This window comes from Canis lupus, chromosome X, assembly GCF_003254725.2.
Source record: "Canis lupus dingo isolate Sandy chromosome X, ASM325472v2, whole genome shotgun sequence".
NCBI lineage: Eukaryota > Metazoa > Chordata > Mammalia > Carnivora > Canidae > Canis > Canis lupus.
Window position 1 is genome coordinate 65,574,069 of NC_064281.1, and position 9,869 is coordinate 65,583,937.

Here is a 9,869-nt window from a genome sequence, read left to right on the forward strand (position 1 = left end):
CCATATAAACCTACTTTATTGAGGATTTTTTAATTATAATTGGATGTACTTTGTCAAATACCTTTTCTGGATCTATTGAAATGATCATATGGTTTTTATCCTTTCTCTTGTTAATGTGATACATCATGTTGATTAACTTGTGATCTCTGGAATAAATCCACTTGATCATGGTAAATTATTTTTTATTTTATCATTGGATTCAGTTTACCAATATTTTGTTGAGGATTTTTGCATCTATGTTCATTAGATATATCTGCCTAAAGTTTTTATTTTCCTAGTGTCTTTATTTGGTTTCAGTATTGGGGTAATGCTGGCTCTGTAGAATGAATTTGGAAGCTTTCCTTCCCCTTCTGTTTTTTAGAATAGTTTGAAAAGAACAGGTATTAACTCTTCTTTAAACGTTTGATAGAATTCACCTGTGAAGCCATCTGGCCCTGGACTTTTTTCTTTTAAAGGTTTTATTTATTTATTCATGAGAGACACAGAGAGAGAGGCAGAGACACAAGCAGAGGAAGAAGCAGACTCCATGCAGGGAGCCTGATGTGGGACTTGATCCCAGGACTCCAGGATCATGCCGTGGGCCAAAGGCAGGTGCTAAACTGCTGAGCCACCCAGGTGTCCCTGGTCCTGGACTTTTTTGTTGGGAGTTCTTTGACTACTGATTCTGTTTTGTTGCTAGTAATTGTTCTGTTTGAATTTTCCATTTTTCCTGATTCAGTTTTAGATTATTTGTTTCTAGGAATTTATCCATTTCATCTAAGTTGTCCAATTTGTTGGCATATAAAAACAGAAAAGTATAACGAGTTTCATTTGTTGGTTGTGGTGGACGCTAAGGTAAATAATCATTTAAAATAGCTTCTTTGTTGACCTCATTAAGCCTTAAAATGAGGCTAAAATTATAGAATATTACACATAAGGAACAACCTAATCCAAACTTCTTATTTTACAGATGAAACAGACTGGCACCGAGAGGGTAAGTGACTTACATAAGGTTACTCAGAATCTTACATGTTAGGCATGGAGTTTGAACTCAAAATTTCTTAAATACAGCCATGTGTTTTTTAAATTGCCTCCCTATCCAGAGCTTAGTTTGAAAATGGAGATAGAATACAGGAAAACAATTACTGACTCATAAAATACTATCTCAACAAACCTTTATGATTCCTAGTCCTAGGGTAGATTAGCAATGCTGTTTCGTGGCATAAAATACTTTTAATGAAAGACAACTGCGCATTGTGGTTAGAAATCAAAACAAATTTATTCTGAAATTGATAGCATTAACATATTTACTCAAATATGGTTATAAGGTTTGAGTTTAGAAAATAAACTGGATTGTTCTTTAACTGTGCCTCTTCAGGTAATAATTTCATGTAAAGCTATTATTCCAGTTGGTACTGATTAATCCCAGAGATTATTTGTAGAGCAGCTGGGAAGAAAGGCATGTTCCAAAATGACTTCATATATAAACACTTCTCTTATAAATATGACTTATTTTTCATTGGTATTATTCCTTGATCCCTGTATTCCTATGAGGTGATCCAGAGACAGAAATTAAAATAAAATTAATTAATTCAGTTGGCAAACTGTCTAAGAGGATTACATTGATTCCCATTCAGATTAATTTTGGGTAAATGGCTTTCCTTAAAATGTAATTCCCTGATTTCAAAGTGGCTCATAAATGAGAAAGAGGCCAAGAGGGAGCAGAGATGTTGGTTAGTGGATCTTATTAACATTTCAATCATACAGGCCTGTTGTTACTCTCTTTCAACTTTTGTTTTCTTTTCATTAAATTAGTTACTTTGTATTATTACAACATAGTGAACTCTTCAGTTTTCATAACATTTTTAAACAGTGATTTAAATTGTGGGCAAAATAATAAATATAAGAATATGGTATCCTTTAATGTTCGTTGCTCAATAGCTTGCAGTTCTCTTCTCTTAAAACCCTATCTCTTTGATCATCCATAGCAAATAATAAAATTTTAGAATTCTAAAAAGGGGCACGAGGCAGTATATCTAACTGCTGAGGCCAAAAATATAGATTCGACTCAGTAGCAAAAGGAGGCACAGGGGTAATTGAATACCTTTAACTTAGAGACAGAGAAAGAAGACTAACAGCACAATTTCAGACACAGGTACTTTTCTTTAGGTTTTCACTATCCTCTTCTTAGCGTCCAAATAAAAAAAAAAAACAACATGAAATATTTATCATTCTAGTCCAAAATAGGCCTAGGATGCTTGAAAACATATGTATGTCAGAGTCCTATCTTTCATGTGAGTTGTACCCCTGGCATGAACTAAGGTGTGATACTTATGAGGATGTTGTACCAATAGCATTGTCATGATTAAACAGGTTATGTGAGTTCTTAGCCACATTGCTCATTTCTAGCCTTTCTGTGCCTTCCTCTATTACATCCTTTTTCTCAATAGAAAATTCAAATGGCATTGTAAATTTGAGGCAACCCAATTGTAGCTCTGTAGCCAATTAAATTGTCAGGCCCTCGAGGAAAGCCAGTATTTTTCTGCCAAGTACAGCTACTGCAAAGTGTTGAATTATTATAAAACCATAGACCAGGTGGTCAGTATAAAACCTAGACTATGATAAGCAATCTACTTTTATCTGTGTTTATCTCTTTTCCCTAATGAGGCTCATTAGGGCTTGGTACATGAGAAGGACAATTCAGGGTTGATCACTCCTTTCTAAATATCCCTGTTCAGTTGCTTCTTTGTAAAAAGACAAAAAACAAAACAAAACAAAACACACAAACATTAGAGGTCATTCTATATTGCTTGTTTTATGATATGAAAGACAAAGATTTCATTTTTCTCTTTTCTAATGTTGTTCTACAAGAATGGGCAGCCAGTTTTTTAAAAAATCTTTTATTTGTGTTACTACATTCCTATGAAATGATTCACCTTACATTTACTATATAAAACACTTTCTCATAAATTATGTAATTTGATTTTCAAAGTAGCAATAATTTGATCTTCAAAGCACTTTGAAGTAGTCTTAGCTCAGTTTTGCAGATGAAGCAATTGAGGCTCAGAAATATTAAAATACTTGTCAAAGGCAATTAAGCAATAAAGCAGGAATAAACCTTGGATTTCTAAAAGGAAAAACAGAAACTGAGAGCTTAGCTATTTTGACCTTAGCATCTCTTCCTTTAATATTTTAGGGTGCATTCTTTGAAGAGAAAATCTGTTTGATTTACCTGATATTAGAACAGATTTACTCAGGAAAGAAGCTAGAGCAAACCAAGCTTTTCTTTTGAAGGAACTGTGCTGAGGTTTGATGGATGTCAAAGACTGGCTCTTTGGCCGATGTTTGATGGATGTCAAAGACTGGCTCTTTGGCCGAACTGAGAAATAGGACAAATCTGTCTTAATCCCAATTTCCCACCTTTCTGTTCATGTAGCATCTGAAGTTCTGTATCTTTTCCCTCTTATTACTTATCATACTAAAACTTTAATGTCCTCTGCCTCAATCTCTTGGCAATGAAATTGATAAACCACCAGTTAATTGTTAATTAGCAATGATATTCAATCTGTCAATCTCTGGATCTTTACATTTGGGTATTAAGCCATAGGAGGGATTGAAAACGTTGCCCACTGTGACAGGCTATTAGCTTCTAGGGAATTTGAGGGATGATGTGTGTTTTACATGTCCTTCATTTGACACTATATACAGTGATTCTCACTACCTGCATATGTGCTCTAAATTCTGGTGAAGGATTTAAAAACCAAGGGTGTTAAGGTAGTAAAAGGAGGAATTGGTAGATGTACCTCAGATTAATGCTATTAATTTCAAAACATGAAAGATTCTACACTTAGCCACATAATAATGAACTCTAGAAATTAGCACAGAGATCATCTTCAGGGTAGTTCTCACTGGGATAACTTACACATTCTCTATGCTTACTAGAACACATATGCTAAGTGCCATACTGAGATTTCAATTCAGGGCTCTGTGGCTAACACCAAAGCCAGTTTTTCCAATATATCAGAATTTCCACCCAGCACATGATTAGCTCTCCCTGCTCTCTTCCATGTTTTTAATCCCATTGAATTAAATTCTACTCATTCATGTCTCTCCTCCTGCCTTACCCATCCATCTTTCTTTTTTAAAAAAGATTTTTTTTTATTTATTCATTTGAGAGAGAGAGACAGAGAGCACAAGGGAGAAAAGCAGAGGGAGAGGGAGAAGCAAACTCCCTGCTGAGCTGGGAGACCAACATGGGGTTCGAGGACCTGGGGATTATAACCTGAATCAAAAGCAGATGTTTAACTGGTCTGAGCCACCGAGGTGCCCTCCATTCACCTTTCTGGTAGTTCATCTATTGTGTGTTTGACACTCTCATTTTCTTGTGAACAAACGCTTCTGTATCTATGTGCAAGGAAACGAATCAGATTGCTTCAGTTCAAATTCTGAATCTACCACTCATTAGCTTTTTTTATGCAAACTCAAGCTGGATACTTAACCTCAGTTTCATGATCTATAAAATGTGGAGACCATTAGTTCCTATATTACAGTGTTGTTTACTGGCTTAGATGAGCCAAACTATGTAAATCACTTGGAAGAGTGCTTGTAATATTTTAACTGTTCAATAAATGTTGGCTGATTATTTTATTTCTTCTGCCATCTTATTTTAATTAAAGCATGGGTTTTACCTAAAACAATACTTAAAACTTCACCTTACCTGTGTGCTTCTTATTCTCAATACATATGAACTCTCCTGCCTCTACAATCTCTACTCCATCTCAGTATTTCCCCATATGTACATCCTCCTTTCCTTCTATTATAAAAAAACATATTCCTGTTTTTCTTGGTTAATCATTTATCTTTCATTTCTTTAACAAATTAGCTTCTTTCTTTCTTTTATCTTGGATCATTTCTTCTCCACTAGCTCCTTCCCCTTAGTCTGCAACTATCCTCAGGGATCATATTTCAAATTTTCCCTCAGCTCTATTGGTTACTCAAATCTTATTTATTTATTTATTTATTTATTTATTTATTTATTTATTTATTTATTTTAAATATTTTATTCATTCATTCACGAGAGACACACAGAGAGAGGCAGAGACATAGGCAGAGGGAGAAGCAGGCTCCATGCAGGGAGCCCTATGTGGGACTCATCCTGGGTCTCCAGGATCACACCCTGGGCGGAAGGCGGCACTAAACCACTGAGCCACTGGGGCTGCCTGGTTACTCAAATTTTAGTTCTATATCTAGTCTTCATATCACTGTTAAACTTTTTGAAAGCATGTGTGGCATGAACTTTTCAGGTAGAAGGAAATATTCCAAACTGCTCTCTATTATTTACAAACAGGAAATCTTGGACATGTGAACATCTCTGAACCAGTTTTCTCATATAAAAAAAATGGGAACAAGAATAATTACTTCATTGAATTGTTGTAAGAATGAAATACTGTATTTTAAAAAGTACTTAGGGTGGGTAATGTTCTGCTTTTTTCAATTAGCAATAATCGCGCCTCGGATAAACCTCATTGGCTACGATACTGCCACTGCGCAAAGCTTGTTCTGCTTTTTTGATCTTAGTACAATTATATAGGCATGTTCAGTTCTGGAAAATTCACTGACTTGTACACTAGTGACAAGTGCCCTCTTTTGTATATATGTTATATTTTCTGTGTTTAAAATTAAATAAATGACAATGCAGTTCCTAGAATGGAGTATGTGCCCAATAATTGTGGCTATTACTATTTTTATTGCTAGTAATTACAATTTGAATTCCACTTCTACTGCTCCAAGTTCATCAGTGACATCTAATCAATATATCCAATGCCTTTTCCTATTTGAAGAATAAACACAATTACTTTGAATCTTTTTCCTCCTTTGGCTTCCTTGATATACCTGAGCTACTACACTCAAATACCACTTAGCCAGGTTTTTGTTAATAATTCTCTAATTATGGAAAGTTCTGAAGATTCACATACATATATACCTACATATATAGAGAGAATTCCATAATTTGCACATATATGGGGGACAGAGAAGGAATTTTTGGATAGTTAGGGTTGGAGTCACAATAGTGTATTGTCCAGATAGACAACCAAATATTGTGCTTGTGATATGCAATTAATTATACATTAATTTCTGAAGGTAAAATTGAAATTACTGCAAAAAGAGGTGCAAAATGTCATTAAAAAATCACTGATATCCCCATTTGAGGGGTAGTAGAGAGAACACTTAGACATAAATTTGATAATCTAGGTTCAAGAATCAGCCCTTCTACTTAGGTAGTAGTGCTGTACTTGGTAAGTTATTTAAATCTAAGAGCTTCAGTTTTCTCATCTTCTGATGTATATAACAGTCTCTCCACTCAGTAATTTTCAAAAATTTTCTGTGGAGCTCAAATAAGCTAATATATGTAAAAATGTTTGCAGCTCACATGGTATCACACAAATGCAGGAGATGATTTGTAAGGTATTTGTTACAGATCCCTTCCCATCCACTTGCCATGTGATTGAGTATTACTATAGAACAGTAAATGATGTCAAGGATAACAAGATCAGTAGATGGATGAAGGCTGTAGCTTAGAGGTTGGAATTGGAGACAGTTCCCAGAGTATAGACTGGTGGTTAACTCTTGCTTTTTAGAGTCTTTGTTCAAATTCCATCCTGAACGTGATAACCTGCTGCTTATGCATAGATAAGTCATTCTTATAAATATATCAGCTGTGCCTGAGTTGTATGGGGGGTTGAGTGAAGAAAATAGTAAATAAAGAAATGGAGTACTTTTGTTGCTAGCTTATATTAGCTAATACTATAAAGATGAAGAATAGATATTTTAAGGGTTAAAGGACAATTAATGTTTTCTATTTAGAGTCTCAGAAGGATATTTGTGAGTTTGTTATCTGGAGAACTGAATTATATTGTAAATGATAAATTTCAGGGTTAAATGTTTGGGAAACAAAACTATACCTGACGTATTTATTTTTTAATGGAATCTTTCTGGCTTAACACAATCAGAGGTCTATCTTATCTGAGATACTTGAGCCCTACAAAAAAGGGAATGGGAAATATGAACCAAGTGTGATTACTCAGTTAAATTGGATTTATTTCATTTATATATTAATAAAATAGGGAAATTCACTAATAGCACTTTACCCCTGTCTTATTATTTGGGAATATTTTGTATATGAAGTAGAAGAGACAAACAAAGCAAAATATTCTGTTTATGAGATAATACATTGAAAATTGCAAATCCATAATGTCTCTGAAATGCTTGGGAAGCTGTGCCTTCTATACTAATATTTGGTATGGTTATTATTATGGAAATTGTGCCAGAGATTCTTTGCAAATACTCCCTAGTAGTAATATGAAACTCACCAAATACGATGTAGTTGTAATAATCATCAAAATGAATTATTGACTTTTATTACATTTTAATCAATACTTATTATCAACTCATGAATTTAACTATCTCTGTTAACAGACTGCAGCATTCACTATAAACTCATAAGAATTTAGTCTTGTTTTCTGGAAAATAGTATACTACCAGTTGAAGGAAATGAGAAAATACATGCAAAAAGCCCTTTGAAATATGTGACATAATATTCATAAGCTCTACTCCTGTATTTTTCATTATTCATTTTTATTATATATATTTTAAATACTTATATTTATATGCATTTGTTAATGCATGAACTTCTTAAAAAGTTTTTAATTTAAATTCCAGTTAGTTAAAATACAGTGCAATATTAGGTTCAAATGTACAATTTAGTGATTCCACACTTACATAGAACACTGGGTTCTCATGATGGCAATGGCACTCCTTAATCCTCATCATGTATTTAACCCATCTCCCTCCCCACTTACCTTCTGGTAACTATTAGTTAGTTCTCTATAAATAAGAGCCTGTTTCTTGGTTTGTCTGTATCTCTTTTTTCCCCCTTTGTTCATTTGTTTTGTTTCTTAAACTCCACCCATGAGTGAAATCATATGGTATTTGCCTTTCTCTGACTTGACTTATTTCACTCAGCTTAATACTCTGTAGCTCCATCCATGTCATTGCAGTTGGCAAGATTTCATTCCTTTTATGTCTGAATAATATTCCATTACACACACACACACACACACACACACACACACATGCACACACACCCCACTTCTTTATTCATCAGTTAATGGACACTTGGGCTATTTCCATAATTTGGCTATTGTAGATAATGCTGCTATAAACATTAGGGTACATGTAACCCTGTGAATTATTGTATTTTTATATTCTTTGAGTAAATACCTAATAGTGCAATTGCTGGATCCTAGGGTAGTTCTAGTTTTTACTTTTTTTTTAAAGATTTATTTATTCATGATAGACATAGAGAGAGAGAGAGAGAGAGAGAGAGAGAGGCAGAGACACAGGCAGAGGGAGAAGCAGGTTCCATGCCAGGAGCCCGACGTGGGACTCGATCCCAGGACTCCAGGATCAGGCCCTGGGCCAAAGGCAGGCGTTAAACCACTGAGCCACCCAGGGATCCCCTAGTTTTTACTTTTTGAGGAAATTCCATACTGTTTTCTGCAGTGACTGCACCAGGACACACCTGCCATCAATTGGATATGAGGGTTCCCCTTTCTCCACATTCTCAACTATTGTTTCTTGTGTTGTTAATTTTAGCCATTCTGAACATTTTGATATATTAACATATTACATTGATGTGTATGCATTATATATATGTATGCATATGTATAGTTTTAAGGAACAAACAGAAAAGGAATTGAGGAGTAATTAAATCTTGCCAGCTTTCCCTGATTGCCATTCAGCACACAAAACTACTGCTAAATTACAAATATCTTCCAATGAAGTTTGGCAGCAATTATTAATAAATTAGCACAGATTAGTTTATTAGATTAACTTGTACAAAGTTGAAACCCTGGGGAATAAAATAAAATAAAATAGTTATGCTTCAACTCCAGAGATATAGTCTATTAGTTCAATGACAGAAAGTAAAATCCTACAAGTTGAACATGCCAACCCTAATCTAGCTTCTGTAACACGAAGTCTTTTGAATGACACATTTGACTACCAAAAAAATAGCTTTTGACTGCAGGAATCCAGAAGTTATGTTAATTATAACTGAAATCAAAATCCTAATTACTTAAACCTGTATAGTATATGATTAGGTTATGTTTAAGATTCAGTAGTTAAGAGGAAAAGCTACTTTGAGACAGCTGATTAAAATGGCAAACAGGGCAGCCTGGGTGGCTCAGCGGTTTGGCGCCTGCCTTCAGCCCAGGGTGTGATCCTGGAGACCCAGGACTGAGTCCCACATCAGGCTCCCTGCGTGGAGCCTGCTTCTCCCTCTGCCTGTGTCTGTGCCTCTCTCTCTCTGTCTCTTATGAATAAATAAATAAATTCAAAAAAATAAAATGGCAAACATCTGTCTTTGTAAAAGTGGATGTAAGCCAAAATTTTTTACTCAAGCCAAAATTTTTTACTCTGTTTTCTAAGTGATTCTAATAATTTCATGTGGCCAGAAGTAATTAATTGGATGTTCACGCTTGTAAAAAACTCACTGTTTTCCAATATTGCTTCTACCTCTTCCCACTGACCATCCCTTGCTTGTACCTCTCATCATTAGAGTGTTTGGACGTTCTTTGGTTCTTTCATTTTGTTTTTCTCACCCCTTCTTGTGTCTACATCCTGGGAGACAGAAATCTTCTGTGTGATTTCTTCCCAACACTTTCTCCATTTGCTTGAGATGCCATTGAATTTTGGTATGTATGGCTTTGGTGGAAGGAATACTAAAGTTCAGATACCTGGGATCTTTTTCTAGTTCTGGAACTAAATTGTTGTGTAACTTAAAGCATGTATCTTCTGTCTGGGACTCAGTTTTCCTCATCTGTAAATGA

The 9,869-nt window shown here is 34.8% G+C and overlaps 1 pseudogene; it reads right to left on the reverse strand.

The window, feature by feature from the left end:
• Positions 1–5,383: 5,383 nt before the first annotated feature.
• On the reverse strand, positions 5,384–5,534 carry LOC112649552 (U4 spliceosomal RNA; annotated as a pseudogene).
• Between the last annotated feature and the right edge of the window lie 4,335 nt (positions 5,535–9,869).